The 19,857-nt window shown below is 49.5% G+C and overlaps 1 protein-coding gene and 1 long non-coding RNA gene across 2 annotated transcripts in view; one reads left to right on the top strand and one right to left on the bottom strand.

Moving 5' to 3' along the window:
* LOC144770754 (interferon-inducible GTPase 5-like) overlaps positions 1-19,574 on the bottom strand; it is a 186,955-nt gene extending 167,381 nt beyond the window's left edge. Inside the window, exon 1 of the mRNA XM_078655501.1 lies at positions 19,466-19,574. The gene's annotated coding sequence lies outside the window, so the exon portion shown is untranslated. The remainder of the gene's footprint in view (positions 1-19,465) is intronic.
* LOC144770756 (uncharacterized) overlaps positions 17,612-19,857 on the top strand; it is a 79,895-nt gene continuing 77,649 nt past the window's right edge. The window contains exon 1 of the long non-coding RNA XR_013599006.1: positions 17,612-17,891. This is a non-coding gene — a long non-coding RNA (uncharacterized LOC144770756). The remainder of the gene's footprint in view (positions 17,892-19,857) is intronic.

Below are 19,857 nucleotides of genomic sequence, written 5' to 3'. Positions count from 1 at the left end.
AAGAAACCTTTGCTGAGGAGTGGAACCAGAGAGACTGAGGAGAGACTATCCCTAAGCTGAAGTGCTGCTTGGGGAATTGGCTTGCAGTGGTTGCCTGACTGCCAAAGAAAGGAGAGAGGAACTTTGTGTAGTTTTCATGAACTTCTAAGGATCTCCAAGGGCCTGGAACAGAGCTTGCCTCCTGCTGAAGTCTCAGGGATAACAGACTTCACCCACCATCTTCCCAAGAGTTCTCTTGAAGTGCCTGCAGTTGTGCTGGACTTTTGGGGGACTTGCGTGTCGCAAGGAGCTGGAAGCGCGACTGAAGAACAAGAAGCGTGTCGCCGAACTGATGCTGCCGCTTCACAACCCGAAGCACCTCGCATCGCCAGAGAAGATGATTGACGTCGCATCAGACGCCGCCTCATCCCTGAGAAGCGTGTCGCAGAGCCTGTCGCGACTCATCGCTGGAGAAGAGGATCGACGTCGCAGCTGACGTCGCGCATTACTGGGAAGCGTGTCGCAGGGCCTGTCACGGCTCGCATCGTATAAAGCATCTCGCATTGCCGGAGAAGAGGATCAACATCGCAGCAGACGCCGCCGCATCACCGGAAAGCGTGTCGCATCAAGGAGAAAGCGCCATCTTTATTTCTTTGCACCAGATCTTCAACGCATCACTGTCCTTTCGTGTAAGGGACTACCACATCACCTTTCCTGCAACACTTTTGTTGCCCTGCGTGTCGCATCTTAAGATACATTGACTCAATGTGTCGCATTCTAAGATCTAAAGAGAACTAAGCTAATTCTACTATTTTAAGTATAGTATTGTGGATCTTGTGATAAGTCTATATAAAGACTTCTGATTTTTTATATAAAACCTGTGTTATGTCCATCTATAGAGTTGTTGCTTGATTACTGTATGTGTTCATAAATGCTTTACACACTACCTCTGAGATAAGCCTGTCTGCTCATGCCAAGCTATCAAGGGGGTGAGCAGGGGTTATTTTAGAAGTGTACCCCCTTACCCTGACTAGAGGCAAGGGTCCCTATTTCTCACAAGTACCTACCTGTGCCAACTAGAGACCCCCAAATCTAACAGACCCATTATCCTAAAAAAAGTGACTGAGTCTCGAGCATAGGACTTGATTCACCTGCAGTGTAGTCGTCTGTGGTCATGCGGTCATATAGGACGCTCAGGCAGAGAGTGGCCTTACTGTATGTTTAATAGTTCAAAAGAAACAATATGATGGAGCACAGTCCTGGGAGATATATCTCTCAATACAATTGGGGACTGAACAGTCTAAGTGGTGTCAATTTCCTCACTGTACACCTGGGTGGTTCCTTCTCTCCTGGGGTTCCTGGTCATGGTCAGTCGTCTCCTGCTTCCCATCAGAAGAAGGGGTTTAAAATATGTTCCTCAAAATAAGCAAAGAATAAAAAGGTCATGCATCTGGGTCTTACTCCGGTACACAAGCAGTAAGCCTTCATTTTCCTCAGGGGTGTTGTTATGCTTTGGTCAGTGCGGCATGCTCAGTACACTAGTGAGTGTAACAAAATCTATTTGTGCTCCGACCTCCACCTACCAAACGTAAGGAAATTTAGGAAGGGTACTTGCCTTGAGCCATGACCCTCCAGGTTCAGGGTTGAGGGAGTCACACCACCCTTCTTTCCTTCAGGATGGCTTGACTAGCTGGCAGTGCCTTTTGGTGTCAGTTCCCTTGGCTCCTCGGTTCTCTCTTCCTCAGCGCTTTGTATCTGCTCTCCCGAGTCTCCTTCTCCTTCCTGTAATGTCGGCGTCCCTCCTCTTGCTCCGAGGGTCGCTGCCAGCTCCTCGTGCCTTGTTGCTCCTCTTTCAGTCCTTTGGGCCTCCTCCCTCTCGCATCTGGTGTTCTTCTCCTTGCTTCGCTGCTTCAGCCTTCTAGACGCGTTCTCGTCACGTCTCCTGGGGCAGCTAGAGCTCTGCTTTCACTCTCCTGATGCTGCAGCCCCGGGCCATTTTGGAAATCACACCCAGGAACGACGCAGGATTACAGGGTCATAGTTTTTGGGTCAATTTGAAAGATCTCCTTACCGTTATTATCTGGCTCTTTGATACTTTGGGCACAGAAAGAGCTCCACACCCCTTTTGAATTCTTATGATATACCTTGAGGGCCATTTTGTAGCTGGTTTTGTCAGTTTCATGATGGTGGCGATGCCACGTCCTATCTAATTTGTTGCATGATGCTCTCTTCAGGACTAACTCTTGAGAGAACCATCATGCAGAACAGGCCGAGGCTGTTTTCCTAGCGGCCATTATTGGGTCCACAGAATGAGCCACTTTTTTGAACCAGGACCTAATAGCAATATCACCCTCTGTGGCCGAGATTACTGGTTTGGACTCAGTCAGAATTCTCCTAAGATCCAGAACAGAGACCTTGTTCCAACATGATTCCCTGAAATTAAAAGGACAGTCTAAACCTGCCTTGCTCTTTGCAGATGACACTTTTTTTAAGAACTTCCATCGGACTGCAAAATGCCTTGACTGTTGAAAGCTTTTTGTGATTGTAAGGGATTAGAAATGAATGCGCAAAAGATACATCCCCGTAGGTTTATCAATGTCTCACAGACCCTGACCACTCAGAGAGCCTTCTCTAGTTGTGCCTCCAGTTTAACTGTGTATTGCTTATAAAACACTATTGGAATCCATTGGGTTGGGGCCTGGAGCTTTATTAGAGTTTAAACAGTCAACCACTTCCAACAGTTCTGCTCCTGCTAGGTCCCGCGCAAGGGATACCCTTTTGTCCGCTTATAAATCTCTTAGTGGCAGTTCTACCAGAAACTGTTCTACCTCTGAGGGACACTCCTCACCTCTGCGAGAATATAAAGTGTAATAGTGTAGGAAAGTGCCCCTTTTTACATTGTTACCTCCCACTTTTTGGCTGACATCTGATGCACTTTGACTTGAATGTGCACTGGGTCCCTGCCAATCAGGTTTCCAGTACCTGTGTTCTTTCCCAAAACGGTACCTTTGTTTCCACAATTGGTACATCTCTGGACCACATATAAGTCCCTTGAAGGTTACCATTGGTACCAAAGACTTCATGACCAGCGAAGGTCTCTAAAGGCTGCAGCATGTATTGTGCTACCCTAATAGACCCCTAGTCCATGGATATGTGTCATTTGAGTGGGGAGAGGTTACTGGCCAGAAAGAAGTAGTAGTCTCTCCCAAGATCCCAGTTGAATGTCGGCTAGGGAATGATGTAGAGAACTCAGCATGGTCCGAGGTAGAACTGAAAACCCATGCAGCCATGCTGGGAATCCCTGAGATGGGGTGTGTAAAAGCAAGGGAACAGTGCTGGTCACAGGCAGTTGCGGCCGGCTCAAATAAGAGCGGAAGTGCGCGGCGGGGGGAAACCGACGGACAAAGGAATAGGTATTATTTATTTAAGTATACCTATTCCGTCGCCTTCCGCTTGCTACGCCAGGCCCCTCCCCTCCCCACTGCGCTTACCTGAGCGGACCGCCGCTGGGCAGAGGGTGAATAAGAAAAGGTGGAGCCTGGAAGAATGGCCCAACGATCCAAGAGGAAAGATAAGAAGGCTGGGGAATCAGCTTCTGTACAGCAAAAAGCTCAGTACCCCTCTTCTCAGGGAGAGGACTTGTCAACCCCAGAGGGAACTGAGCCCACGGAACTTGAACCCTACCAGGATGAGCTCCTGGGTCAAGGAAGACCCTTTAGGGAACAACTGTGGCTTGGACAGAAGGTCTGTCCAACTCTTTGAAGCCTACGTCAGCAAGCTGCTACAGAGGAAAAGGGAGATATCAGTGGCTTCCACTGGACCTATAGGGAGGGGGTACTCCTGTATAATGAGGCCAGAGACCCCAAGCCTGGTGGCAGTAGGAGAGTGGTAGTGTCACAGTTGTATAGTGAGTTCTTACTCACATTGTGCCATGACATCCCCCTAGCTAGGCATCATGGCCAGACCAAAAACTTGGAAAAGGATTGTCAGCCATTTATACTGGCTACACATGTCCCAGAATGTAAAGGAGTTTGTCAACTCCTGTGTCACCTGTCAAACCAGTGGCCAAACAGGTGGACACCCACATGCCCCATTAATTTGACTACCAGTGGTTGGGGTTCCCTTTGAAAGGGTAGGTGTGGAGATAGTGGGTCCACTTGAACCTATCACAGCATCAGGAAACAAATGCATACTGGTAGTAGTGGATCCTGAAGCAATTCCCCTTAAGGCTACTACAGCTCCTGCAGGAGCCAAAACCCTCATTGGTTTCTTTACACGGGTATGGTTCCCTAAGGAGGTGGTATCCGACAGTTTGCAACCTCATGTCTGCATACCTAAAACAAATGTGGAATGAGTGTGGAGTGAACTACAAATTCACTACACCTTATCACCCAGAAACCGATGCCTTGTTGAAAGATTCAACAAGACATTGAAAGGCATGATCATGGGGCTCCATGAAAAACTCAACAGGAGATGGGATGTCCATTTGCCATGCCTGTTTTTCACCTACTGAGATGTGCCTCAGAACGGAGTAGGGATTTCCCCTTTGAACTTCTGTTTTGCCATCCTGTTGGAGGACCACTGTGTCTTGTAAAGGAAGGTTGGGGGAAGCCTCACCAAGAACCTGACTGGGATATTGTGGACTATGCACTGGGTCTATGTTGTAGAATTGCAGAGTACTTGGAGAAAGTATCTAAGAATCTTGAGACCAGCCAAGAGCTCTAGAAGCTCTGGTATGACCAAAAGGCTGCATTGTGGAGTTCCAACCAGGGCAGAAGGTGAACTTCTGTTTTGCCATCCTGTTGCAATCCTGTTGGAGGACCACTGTGTCTTGTAAAGGAAGGTTGGGGGAAGTCTCACCAAGAACCTGACTGGGATATTGTGGACTATGCACTGGGTCTATGTTGCAGAATTGCAGAGTACTTGGAGAAAGTATCTAAAAATCTTGAGACCATCCAAGAGCTTCAGAAGCTCTGGTATGACCCAAAGGCTGCATTGTGGAGTTCCAACCAGGGCAGAAGGTGTGGGGTTTGGAGCTGGTGGCACCAAGGGCTCTCCAAGACAAATGGAATAGTCCTTACATTATCCTAGAAAAGAAACTTCAGGTCACCTGCTTGGAAGGCCTGGCACTAGCAGGACCTCTAAAAGGGTGATCTATGTAAACCACCTCAAACGTTCCTGCGACAGGGCTGATGTGACCATGCTGATGGTTACTGATGAGGATCAGGAGACAGAGAGTGAGCCTCTCCCTGACCTCCTCTCTTACAGTCAAACAGATGGGCCAGTGGATGGAATTGTCTACTCAGGCACCCTCGCTACACAACTGCAGGCTGTCAGCAGACAAGTCCTACAGCAGTATGCTGTGCTCTTCTCCTTAACCCTTGGACAGACACACTGTCCACTGATATGGACATTGGGGACAGCTTGCCTGTCAAAACAAAGATCAGCAGTCTGACGAAGTTAAGGAGAGCATCAAAGCTGAAGTAAACAAGATGCTGGAGGTAGGGGTTATTCAACCCTCTGAGAGTTCCTGGGCCAACATAGTGGTCTTAGTACTCAGACCTCACCCACAGGGTGAAAGAGAAAAGTGAGGTTCTGTGTGGACTACATATGTCTCAGTGCTAGCACTAAGACATATGCTCATTCTATACCCAGGGGTGATGAACTGATAGACACATTGGGTGCAGCCAAATTTCTAAGTACTTTTGACTTCTCACAGGGTACTTGCAGATTGGCATGACCCCACGTACCAAAGAAAAGACAACATTCCCCACGCCAGATGGATATTATCAGTTTACTAATGTAGGAGATTAGGGTCTGCTTCCTATGGTCACCCCCACTTTTTGCTTTGCTTTACCGGTTTTCGACTTAAATAAGGCTGTGGGCCTGCTAATAAGACCCACAGCACAGATGCACTCTCTCTAAATTTACACCATGTACGCCAGGTACATCCACAATTGGGAATTGGTTCACCTTGTCAGCCCCTGGAGAAGGGTACCCTAGGTACTCAGGGCATAGGTGTAACCAAGGCCTACCAGGGGCTGCAGCATGTATTATGCCACCCCTGGCTGGCCAGTAAAGTAGACACAACTGGCTGATCACTCAGCTGGGGCAAGGTCGTGTAATCACCCCTTGCTTAGGTATAGTGTTCCTATATCTGCTTATATATAGACACATAGTAATCTGTGAGTCACTCCTATGGCATGCCTTAACAATCCTGGAGGCAGAGTGCTTGGTTATGTGTGAGATTGTGCTCTAGCATGAGCTGAGCCTGTCTGCAGCTTTCGGAACCATGTCCTTGGAGCTGTTCTATGATATCGCCATACCATATACTCTTAAGTGCATTATAATCCTCGCGGTTAAATGCTAACTTTGGTTTGGCTTTATCCAAACATGTCGTGTAAGGTGTCATACGCTTTGGAATACTACCCCCTCACCAATTCTGGCGACGGGGGTAGCATTCCATCCTTCTAGAGGGAGAAGACATGTTGTCGCTGACTATCCTGGTTAAAGTTAACCAGAGCCCCAGCATCACAAAATGGACGCTGCTGCCACCGACACAAGTCTGACCTCCTGCTGCTGGGAGTCCTTCCAGTCACAGAGGTTTGGACAATAGGTTTCCTGCCTGGGAAGGTGCGAGCACCACCCCAGACAGGACTTTGTGTATTGGGACAAGGAGGGCTGAATAGAATGAGACACTGCCTGGGGCACACTAGGTGCTCCTTGCATACCCCAGTTCAAACCGGTTGCTGGGGCACTCCAGCCCCAGCTCTGGCGCAAACTGGACAAAGGAGAGGGGGTGTAACCACCCCCTTCCTGGTCCCACCCATAGGAGGGACCTAGAAAGTAATCCAGCCCCTTTTAGTTGTATAAAGGTAGGAGCTGAGTCCTGAGACTTTAGATTAATCCTGAATTGAAACTTGACACGAATCTCTGGACCTTCGACGTCCTGCTGAAGCTGAAGACTAAAGAATCTCCCTTGTGGGGGAGGAGCCAAGATGGCGATCAGAATAGTCGCATGAACGCATCGCTCTGAGGTCCCTTCCTCCCCGCTTGCCTATCCTGTCGATAATCCTGACCGAGGCTTCGTGATTTCTGTTGTGGGAGAAAAACGCTCACTTACCGTCTGATTTTGGGGCTCCGTCGTGCCGGGACTCTTGAGATCTGCCCCGGTCTGCTTGCTGGCCTTCCCGGCCCCGGAGCCGGGGCCTCGGGTGCAGTGTCCGCCCGGCGGTGTTCGGAGTGTTGGCAGCCCTGTTTCGGGAGAGAAGCCGGTCAATGTGAGCCTGGGAGCCGCGAGCCGGGAGAGATGGAACGGACCCGCTCCCAATAGTGGGTCGTCCCGTATACCCAAGCGCTGGTGTGCCGGAGAGAGGCCGTGTTGCCCGGTTCCCTTTGGGTGTAACGCCCCCTCATGTTGATGGTCCCGTCTGGGAGCCGGCGTTTGGCTCCCGGAGAGCTGCGGGGAGCACGTCTGGCCTTCTGGTGACTCTCCTTTCCGTACTGGATGCCGACCGCCGCTGATCGACTGTGGGTCCCGCTGCCTCTGGCGGTCGGACGTGACTCGGAGATGGAGGGGATAGTGGCAGAGAACGATGTTGTTAAGATGGCGGACGATCCCTTGAATTGCATCCCTCCTGGAGACGGAGACGTTGCTACATCTGAAACCTCCGGCCCTCAGCTGCATGAATCGGTGTTTACACGTAGTCATGTACTGGCTGCACTGGTCCACCTACGGACTGCTCTGCTTCTGAACTCCCGAGAGTTGGAGGTGCGGATTGCTGCCGTTGTTGGTCCGCAATTTTGTGGTGTGGTGGCTTCCCTCCGAGTTGCTGCCATCGCATTTCCTCCGGTTGTTGTGCCCGGGTCCCCGGATGATTCTGCGACTTCGAGGGTGCAAATGGATCAGGCGCCTGTGCTGCACTGCCTCCCGTATCCTGTGCCTGCCTCTCCAGGCTTGGCAGACCTGCTTTTGGACCTGGACTCGTTGATGTTCGGCGTAAGGTTGCACTCAGATGACCGCCATGTATCATTGGCTGCTTCTTGGTGGCCGGGACAATGTTGTGCGAAGGTGCCACCTGACTTGTCTGGCTGGTGTGGACTTGTCTCTTGATTACAAGGCCGTTTAGCAGTTCTACTATTCACAGGAGTGGCCAGGGGTGATCTCGCTTGGATCCTGGCGGGACTTCTTCCTCGTGGATGGCGACTTTGGGACCCATTTTGTAAGACGGCTGCTGTTTTCATCCTGTGCAATGGCTCTCTGTGTTTTCTCCGGCCTCGGCCTTTATGCTTTTGGCTGCGGGGATGGAGGGGTCCGGTGGTCGGCTCCTCTCCTCATTCTTATTCCTTTTCTTTTTCGTTTCCTTCCTTTCCTTTATTCCTTTTTTCGGGTGACTCTGGGGCGAAAGGCACGCTGTTAGTGGGGTAGGCCATAGCCATTACGGTGATGTAGGGTGGTGGGTGATGGGGGGGGGTTGTTATTTTAATTTGTTTTGTTCTATGGTCCCTTTTTTTCTCCTTTTTCTTTAGAGGGTTGGCTGTGTCTCTTCCTTCTTTTTCCGTCCTTTATCTATCCGGCGTCCGCACATGCTTTTCTTTATGGTCTAATGTGGGTGGGCTCATTACACGACGTCTCATTAACTTGTATGTTATTGTTTGACCCCTTCTCCTGGCCTGCCTTCGGCGGGCAATGGGTGTATTTGGCCCCGTCATTTCTGATTGCTTTCTGTTTGTACGGAGGGGCATACCTCTCCCGTCTCTTTGGTTTGACTGAGTTGTGTGACGCCTTTGTTGATATAGCCGCTGCCCCCTTTCACTTTTATAAAATTTATAAAAATGTAACCTCTTTTATCCTAGCGCTTTCTTGTGTTGCGATCACGTCTTCTGATTATGTTGTGCCTCCTCCGTGTATCGTGCACATTTAAATTGCTATGTTTTTATCTCCTGCTTTTTCGGCTGGCCCGTGTGGTTGTAGGCCTGCGCGTGTATTGCTCTGATTGCTTAATAAAGGTTTAAAAAAAAAAAAAAAAAAGAATCTCCCTTGTGGCCAAGGAGTGACCACCCTGGGCAACCAGGCACCATCCAGCAAATCAACGGCTTGCTTTGTCGACGTTCCCGCCGGAACCCGAGCACAGAGCCTGACAAAACCAAGACTTCCAGACCTGTCTGACCCTCTCTTCGTGACTGCAGCATAGCTGGGATCCATGGAGGCGACGAGAGACGTGGGACCGGACATCTTGAAAAGCCTGCAACTTGCTACCTGCGCAGCTCCTGAGGTACCCTCGAAGCTGTGCACTGGGGATTGAGATACATCTTTGAAAATGTCAGGGTGTGTAGATGGACATAGGCTATATACATTTAAAAAAAAAGCAAAATAAAAAAATTAATTTACAAAACAAAGTAGTCCCCTGAAAGTAGCGCCGGCCGGGACCTAGCGCTGGCCGCAACGCGACGTGCGTCATGACGAAGGAGACGCGGCGGCGTCATAGAGGAGCGGCGGCGTCATGGAGGGGCGGTGGTGCAGTGGTGCAGTGAGTAGCGGCGGTGACGACATGAAGAGGCGGCGGTGCAGTGGTGGCGACATGAAGAGGAGGAGCGGCGGGTCAGGTAAGAAAAGTAAATAGTCGGGGAGGGAGGGAGTCGGGCGGTACTCGGGAGGCTGGAGGCGGGGGGGCGGGAGGCTGGAGGCGGGGGGTGGGGGGGAGGGAGACTGTCGGCGGGTGCACCGCTCGACAACATGCTGCCCCAGCCACCTTCTGGCCCTGGGCTAAAAATGCAGCCCCCAGCCCACTTCTGCCCCAGGCAACGCAGGGGCGGGCTGCTAGTTTTCTATATATCCTGTGTGGTGTCCTTTCATTTGATATTCAAGGGGTTACATATGGTAAAACAGCTAGCTTTACATGCCCTCTAGAGTCTTTTAGCCTAAGACTGTTCGGTCCACGCTACCACTAGGATAGCTGGTCTATAAGGTTGACTTACAACCATCACCATAAGGGTTGTTTGGACTGGTGCAAGGTGATCACTAGAATAGTGATCATCATATACCAGGCCAACTTCTCACACTGCCTTTTGTTATGTTCTGCCTGTTTAGCGGAACACAGCACCACTGTTTGTAGATGGAGTTTTCATTTTTATAACCTACAAACATAGCATCCATATTAGTAGAGTGCAAGTACAATCCCCAGAGTTAGTTTGTGCTAATAAATGGTCAAAGTTCCTCAGATAAATGGTACCCATTTTATCGACCTCATAAGATGTGGAATCGAGCAAGTGAACATGTGAGTATGGGGGAGCAAACACAGATCCTTGGAGTAAGCACATTAGCTCCTTGAGCCACCAGTTTAACACATAACTGTTACCATACCACATGTTCCAGTAAGATATCAGTGTTCGGACAGTGTAGTGACACACAAACAGTAGAGTGTTTTGCTGCTACTGCCATTCATCTCTGCAAAACTGCTGATTAAACAACAGCAGGGGAAGGGCCTGCTGGGGACAAAGGTGGCAGATTCTGTTGCTGCTGAGGGCGGGCTCCCTGTTTTCTAGGCCTGTCTGTCTTCAGAGCAGCCTGTGACCGAAAAAGGGGGCTCTCTGTAAACTCACTGACTCCTAGCAGTCACTGCAAACCATGCTGGACTGATAAACATGTCAACCTTGCTGAACTCTGACTCTCTCCAAACCCATTGACCACAGCCCACTCTGCGGTGACACCGGACACACACTGCAGCCCTAAGCTACTCTGTAAACTACACACATTCGACACACACTGCAACCCTCACCTACTCAGTAAACCACATACATTTGACACACACTACAGCCATAACTCACTCAGTAAACCACACACCTTCGACACACACTGAAGCCCTAAACTACTCAGTAAACCACATACATTCGACACGCACTGCAGCCCTAACCTACTCAGTAAACCACATACATTCGATGCAACCTGCAGCCCTAACCTACTCAGTAAACCACATACATTCGACACACACTGCAGCCCTAACTCACTCAGTAAACCACACACATTCGACACACACTGCAGCCCTAACTTACTCAGTAAACCACACACATTCGACACACACTGCAGCCCTAACCTACTCAGTAAACTACACACATTCGACACACACTGCAGCCCTAACTCACTCAGTAAACCACACACACACGACACACACTGCAGCCCTACATCACTCAGTAAACCACACACATTCGACACACACTGCAGCCCTAACTCACTCAGTAAACCACACACAATCGACACACTGCAGCCCTAACGTACTCAGTAAACCAAATACATTCGACACACACTGCAGCCCTAAATTACTCAGTAAACCACACACATTTGACACACATTGCAGCCCTAACCTACTCAGTAAACCACACACATTCGACACACATTCGACACACACTGCAGCCCTAACACACTCAGTAAACCACACACCTTCGAAACACACTGCAGCCCTAACTCACTCAGTAAACCACACACATTCGACACACACTGCAGCCCTAACCTACTCAGTATACCATACCCATTCGACACACACTGCAGCCCTAACCTACTCAGTAAACCACACACCTTCGACACACACTGCAGCCCTAATGCAGGTAAACCACACATTCGACACACACTGCAGCCTTAACTCACTCAGTAAACCACGTACCTTGGACACACACTGCAGCCCTAACCTACTCAGTAAACCACATACATTCGATGCAACCTGCAGCCCTAACCTACTCAGTAAACCACATACATTCGACACACACTGCAGCCCTAACTCACTCAGTAAACCACACACGTTCGACACACACTGCAGCCCTAACTTACTCAGTAAACCACATACATTCGACACACACTGCAGCCCTAACCTACTCAGTAAACCACACACCTTCGACACACACTGCAGCCCTAAACTACTCAGTAAACCACATACATTCGACACACACTGCAGCCCTAACCTACTCAGTAAACCACATACATTCGATGCAACCTGCAGCCCTAACCTACTCAGTAAACCACATACATTCGACACACACTGCAGCCCTAACTCACTCAGTAAACCACACACATTCGACACACACTGCAGCACTAACTTACTCAGTAAACCACACACATTCGACACACACTGCAGCCCTAACCTACTCAGTAAACTACACACATTCGACACACACTGCAGCCCTAAATCACTCAGTAAACCACACACATTGGACACACACTGCAGCCCTAAATCACTCAGTAAACCATATACCTTTGACACACACTGCAGCCCTAACTCACTCAGTAAACCACACACATTCGACACACACTGCAGCCCTAAATCACTCAGTAAACCACACACATTTGACACACACTGCAGCCGTAACTCACTCAGTAAACCACACACATTCGACACACTGCAGCCCTAACGTACTCAGTAAACCACATACATTCGACACACATTGCAGCCCTAACTTACTCAGTAAACCACACACATTTGACACACATGGCAGCCCTATCCTACTCAGTAAACCACACACATTCGACACACATGGAGTGGTGGAGTGGTGTGGCTCACTGGTTAGAGGCGGCAGACCTGTAAGCAGAGAACGGCCCGGGACCAGGGTTCAATTCCCGACGCGGCAGGGTCTTGGACCAGGGTCAACGGACTCGATAATTCTCGCCTCAGTGCCTACTCTAACCAGGAAACACACTCGGCAACTCTGGGCATTAAGCTTGCCTCATCTCTACAACGGCCCCCCACAGATGCCGGGGATGCCTGGTTTCACCCTGGAGATACCCAGAAAGGGACCATCTCACAGGGAAAACCAGGACGGGTTGCCCAGCGGTCTACAGCGCCAGGACACTCGGGTAGAGTAACAGTGCGCTTTACAAGAATCCCACATTTACATTTACATTTACACTGCAGCCCTAACACACTCAGTAAACCACACACCTTCGAAACACACTGCAGCCCTAGCTCACTCAGTAAACCACACACATTCGACAGACACTGCAGCCCTAACCTACTCAGTACACCACACCCATTCGACACACACTGCAGCCCTAACCTACTCAGTAAACCACACACATTCGACACACACTGCAGCCCTAACCTACTCTGTAAACCACACCCATTCGACACACACTGCAGCCCTAACCTACTCAGTAAACCACACCCATTCGACACACACTGCAGCCCTAACCTACTCAGTAAACCACACACATTCGACAGACACTGCAGCCCTAACCTACTCAGTAAGCTACACACCTTCGACACACACTGCAGCCCTAACGCAGGTAAACCACACATTCGACACACACTGCAACCCTAACTCACTCTGTAAACCACACACCTTGGACACACACTGCAGCCCTAACTCGCTCAGTAAACCACGTACCTTGGACACACACTGCAGCCCTAAACTACTCAGTAAACCACATACATTCGATGCAACCTGCAGCCCTAACCTACTCAGTAAATCACATACATTCGACACACACTGCAGCCCTAACTCACTCAGTAAACCACACACATTCGACACACACTGCAGCCCTAGCTTACTCAGTAAACCACACACATTCGACACACACTGCAGCCCTACCATACTCAGTAAACTACACACCTTCGACACACACTGCAGCCCTAACTAACTCAGTAAACCACACACATTCGACACACACTGCAGCCCTAACCTACTCAGTAAACCACATACATTCGATGCAACCTGCAGCCCTAACCTACTCAGTAAACCACATACATTCGACACACACTGCAGCCCTAACTCACTCAGTAAACCACACACATTCGAAACACACTATAGCCCTAACTTACTCAGTAAACCACACACATTGGACACACACTGCAGCCCTAAATCACTCAGTCAACCATATACCTTTCACACACTGCAGCCCTAACTCACTCAGTAAACCACACACATTCGACACACACTGCAGCCCTAAATCACTCAGTAAACCACACACATTCGACACACCCTGCAGCCCTAACTCACTCAGTAAACCACACACATTCGACACAATGCAGCCCTAACGTACTCAGTAAACCACATACATTCGACACACACTGCAGCCCTAACTTACTCAGTAAACCACACACATTTGACACACATTGCAGCCCTAACCTACTCAGTAAACCACACACATTTGACACACACTGCAGCCCTAACTCACTCAGTAAACCACACACCTTCGACACACACTGCAGCCCTAACTCACTCAGTAAACCACACACATTCGACACACACTGCAGCCCTAACACACTCAGTAAACCACACACATTCGACACACACTGCAGCCCTAACACACTCAGTAAACCACACACCTTCGAAACACACTGCAGCCCTAACTCACTCAGTAAACCACACACATTTGACACACACTGCAGCCCTAACCTACTCAGTATACCACACCCATTCGACACACACTGCAGCCCTAACCTACTAAGTAAACCACACACATTCGACACACACTGCAGCCCTAACCTACTCAGTAAACCACACCCATTCGACACACACTGCAGCCCTAACCTACTCAGTAAACCACACCCATTCGACACACACTGCAGCCCTAACCTACTCAGTAAACCACATACCTTCCACACACTGCAGCCCTAACTCACTTAGTAAACCACACACATTCGACAGACACTGCCGCCCTAACCTACTCAGTAAACCACACACCTTCGACACACACTGCAGCCCTAACGCAGGTAAACCACACATTCGACACACACTGCAGCCCTAACTCACTCAGTAAACCACACACCTTCGACACACACTGCCGCCCTAACTCACTCAGTAAACCACGTACCTTCGACAAACACTGCAGCCCTAACTTACTCAGTAGACCACACACCTTCGACACACACTGCAGCCCTAAACTACTCAGTAAACCACATACATTCGACACACACTGCAGCCCTAACCTACTCGGTAAACCACATACATTCGACACACACTGCAGCCCTAACCTACTCAGTAAACCACACACATTCGACGCACACTGCAGCCCTAACCTACTCAGTAAACCACACACATTTGACGCACACTGCAGCCCTAACTTACTCAGTAAACCACATACATTCGACACACACTGCAGCCCTAACCTACTCAGTAAACCACACTGTAAACAGCCATTACTAGGCGACTGTTTGTTCGCATACCATTACTACGCATTTGTAACAACACATGCGCTGTAACAACGATTAGAGTTTTCTACGCATGTTAATACTTCGCATGCGCTGTTACAACGCATGCGTTGTATTCAACACAGCAAGATGGCGGGGAGAGGCGCTGGTGAGGACCCGGCGCATGACAGTGGGGAGTGGAGAAGAAACAGCAAGATGGCGAGAGGCGCTGGTGAGGACCCGGGCGCAAGATGGCGGGGAGATTGCTGCTCACGGATTTTGAGGCAGGAATGGATGATTGCAGCGATGACGGGTGAGAAGGCAGCAATGACGGCATTGAGGAGTGGAGAACAGCAGCCGAGGGCAAGGGACGTGCACTGAGGAGAGAGAGGTAATCTGTTGTCCTTTAGGAAAGGGCTTAAGACCTGGCTGTTCGGACAATAGTCTGTCTGTGTTTTTCTGGTCATTCCTCTACAGATCTGTATAGCACTGGGACACTCTGCCTGAGTAGCCGAGCGCTCTATAAGACCCCCCACCAAAAAAAAAAAGAGGGGCTATGATTTGTGTTTGGGGAGTAGTGTGCGTCGTGCAGTGTAGTTTTTGTGTGTAGGGACAGGAGTGGGAACTGGGGGAGGGTTGTGCAGGGGGTAGTGTTTTAGGGTTTAGGGTAGTGTTGTAGTGTATGTGTAGGGTAGTGTAGGGGGTAGTGTTTTAGGGTAGTTCTGTAGTGTATGCGTAGTGTAGGGGGTAATGTTTTAGGGTTTAGGGTAGTGTTGTAGTGTAGTGGTAGTGTATTAGGATTTAGGGTAGTGGGATTGCCCCCAGAATGTGGCACACCCTCACTAAGGAACTAAGTGACAAACTAGCCTACCTTCACTTCAGGATTTTTTTTTTTAATTGTCTCTTCTCAACAACTTCCCAAACTTATCTTCCAAAATGGCTATTCTGTTTCAAATCACCTCGTCCATCTATTTCACTGCTCGACCTGACCCCTAGTACCTCCCCGCCCCCGGCTTTCCCTACCCCTACATCCTACTGTACACCCATACTACTACTGCATTAAAATACCCCCTACTTATATATAACTCTTTTATATGACCTACTTGCCTTAAATCAATATTATTCTGATACCTCTTTCGAATGTTTTATGTACAATTCCCTGAAAAGGCCTGTAATGTTTGACTCTATCCTTCCCTTCTCCTATGCCTCCTCATGTAAATGATGCATATACCTCTTGTAAATGATACTTATGTAACACATGTAAACTATGTTTGACTCCTTCCTCCCCACCTCGCCTATACCTCATGTAAATTATGCATATACCAATTGTACATGATACTTAACCCATGTAAAACTCTTTATTGTAAGACTCTCTCCCTCACTTTTTGTTTTCCCTCCTCTATTTGGAGTCCATGTACAGCGCTCCGATGTTTTCGGATCAAGTTTGCGCTATATAAAACTCAAAAAATAAAACAAAGGAGAGAAAAATGCATCATATCATTATAGTTGCATCGATGTCTTTATGCCGAGGATTCATTTAAAGAAATTGATTTCGATTCAAAGCGCAACTCATGTTTAGGGGCCGCCACTTATGTTTCCTCTTCAGATATGGACCACAAGCGAGAGAGAGAAAAACACACAAACAGGAAAAGGGGAAAGAGAAGGATCGCAAAACCTGCACAAAGGGAGAAAACAGGAACCGGAAAGAGTGGGTGTAGGGGGGCCAGGAGGTGCCTGGTAGTGGATTAAAGAGGCCTGGGGTGGATTCGACACAACACAACCTTGGTATTCGGTGTTTGTAAATGCTTGGCACCAGCACTTATTTATGACAGTCCACCACATGGTGGCGCTGTCTGTCCATGTTTGTGCAGATTACAGCCGTTGAACAATTAAATGCACTTCTGAAAAATATTTCTAAAGCGTCTAGGACATTATTCCTGCTTCGGGTGGCATAGAATTTCTCAAACTGGCACATTTATAGGATTAGGATGCGTTAGCACTGGCACGTGGCGGTGATGGTCGTCCCTGTCTGTAGTGCACCGTTAGTAGCCTCCTGAGCAGTATCATGAGCTCCGGCACTTGTTTATTTACAATTGAAGCACTGTGAGCTCACCGCAGGAGAAGAGATTAAACAGGCAGACGAAAGAAAACACTGCGCACACTACTCTCCTCGGGGCACTCATCCCCAAAACGCCTGTCATTCCTGTCTCCAGGTACTGATAGCGCCAGTCTCACAAAAAAAGACACACCCACAAACCTCACTACACAAGAATAAGCATCGAGTGACTGACAGGCATACTGACTAATGAGACGTCGAGTCACCCCGGACATCCCTCCAACTATAGATGTCGTAAATGTAGAGTTGAAACAGCAGAGCTGCGCCGCGAGGCACGCCATGGTTTGGAAAGCAGAGCTATCTCTCGGGTCACACAGAAGTAGCAGGCTCCGCCTCATAGCACTGGTGTTGATTGAACAGCAGCGCTGTGCCCAAGGACACACAGCAGTTTATCGTTTAAACAGCAGAGCTACGCTGGGTGTAACACAGTAAACAGAGGCCAAAGCGCAACCCCGATCCCCTTGGGGATTAAGGATGGGTGGGGTGGCCGACGTGTTGGGGGTAGCCAGGGGCAGGCTCGCGTCTGCCCTCCTGCGTCACTCCAAGACACATTTTAGGTAAATAAAACACCCACCACCGCAGCAGGCACTGAGGAGGTGTTGTGTTTATGAAAGGAGTGTCCGTCCAACGTCACCTGCAGAAGAGAAACCATCGCAACTGCGAAAACAGTCATGAGGGAAGTAAGTACATTTATTTATGACACACCTCCTTTCCATTCCTGGACTTTGCTTTCACGTTTTTATCAGCTGTGTTGGTTCAATAAACCAATACCACAACTCCCAGAATGCACTGATTTGTATAAGCACAGGATTGGGAAAGTGGTGTCCCAGTACAATAGGTCTGTCTACTCGTCGCCTTGCTGTGGGGTGCTGTTGAAGCAAGCGCTGCCTGCCTCATCGTGTGAGCCCCCGAAGTACAGATGGGCGACTCACTGAAGGCTCGAGGCAGATGCTTGGCTCTGGGTGAGCTTGAGCCACTGATCGCTTCAGGCAGATGCTTGGCTGAACTCGAGCCGGGCCAATGATAGCTGGAGGCAGACGCTTGGCTCATCCCGAGCCGGGCGGCCCACTCATGGCTCGAGGCAGACGCTTGGCTCATCCCGAGCCGGGCCACTCATGGCTCGAGGCAGACGCTTGGCTCATCTCGAGCCGGGCCACTGGTAGCTCCAGGCAGATGCTTGGCTCATCGCGAGCCGGGCCACTGGTGGCTCCAGGCAGATGCCTGGCTCTGGCTCATCTCGAGCCGGGCCACTGGTGGCTCGTGGCAGATGCTTGGCTCGGGCTCATCTCGAGCCGAGCCACTGGTGGCTCGTGGCAGATGCTTGGCTCTGGCTCATCTCGAGCCGGGCCACTGGTGGCTCCAGGCAGATGCCTGGCGCTGGCTCATCTCGAGCCGAACCACTGGTAGCTCCAGGCAGATGCTTGGCTCCGGCTCATCTCGAGCCGAGCCACTGACAGCTTGAGGCAGATGCTTGGCTCTGGCTCATCTCGAGCCCTCATGAACCCTTGCGCCCAAACCGAGACACGCCTGGTATAACGTCTGGTGCCAAGAACGTGAGACAAAGAGTTAATGTGCTATTTGAATAGGATATATAATAGGAACATGTGGTCGGCATCATCTAGTGCTTGAATTACACAATCTGAAACGAGAAAACCCCAGATCAGTCCCGGCTTCACCAAATTGTGTGATCCGAGGCAACTGTGTTATTTCACCAATCACCGAGCCTGCTTTCTTCATCATGAAAGAGCGCTTTCAAATAAGCGATTTCGGGGCGCGTGCTACAAAAAAAACCTCTTGTATTGATTAATACACTATGACACCGTTACATCTGTACTGCGAGTTGGCACCTACTGAGACACTGTAGACACAGACTGTAAACCTTGTGCATTTCTCTTAAATATGTTGTAACGAATGGTTAAAAGAGGGGCTCCTATTTCTCTTCCACTTTAGCTCACTGGTGGCATTGTCAGGGCGGGGACGGCCATGAATGCTTCTAAATACATGCTGAATATCTATCGCTTATATTACATGGCCCTCGATGCAGAGCGATGGAAACGGGTGACCTCGGGTTAAATAACCCCTTCACATGTAAAAGAAATGAAGCGACTTTATCCCAGTTTTACGCGGCGATCTTTGCATGATTTAAACGAACACATTGTCAAGGCTCGGCTCGTGCAGGGGCGCGCCGAGCCAAGGGCTCTCGCGGGTCACTTGTGGGCTCGCCCCCTCACCCCAGGTCCCCCGAGTCACTCACCTGGTCTGGGGTGTCTCTCCGGAGACAGGCAGCAGCTAGAGGCGCACTCTGGGGAGCAGACACTCGGAGGGCACTTAAATGTGTGACTGCTGACGTCACTGACGGAAACCCGCTCGATAAGACGAAACCAAGTACCGTGAATCTCACTTTCAGTTTCGTTTCGTCCGAGCGCGAGCAGCTCCTTTCTGTAAACAGAGTGACTTAGACTTTGTAGAATGTAGGATTGTGTTCTATTTTCTAGGACAATCAAAGGTGAATGAAGTATTCTTTTTTTTTTTTTTACTTCCGTAATTTTTTATTGAAAATAAAGAGCATATTTACATGGTACTGGGTGGAGAACACATGGGGAAAGAGAAAGAAGAAAAACGCACGGGGGGGGGGGGGGGGAGTTG

The sequence above is a fragment of the Lissotriton helveticus genome, chromosome 7 (genome assembly GCF_964261635.1).
Source record: "Lissotriton helveticus chromosome 7, aLisHel1.1, whole genome shotgun sequence".
Lineage (NCBI taxonomy): Eukaryota > Metazoa > Chordata > Amphibia > Caudata > Salamandridae > Lissotriton > Lissotriton helveticus.
This window is presented reverse-complemented; position numbering and strand designations above follow the sequence as displayed.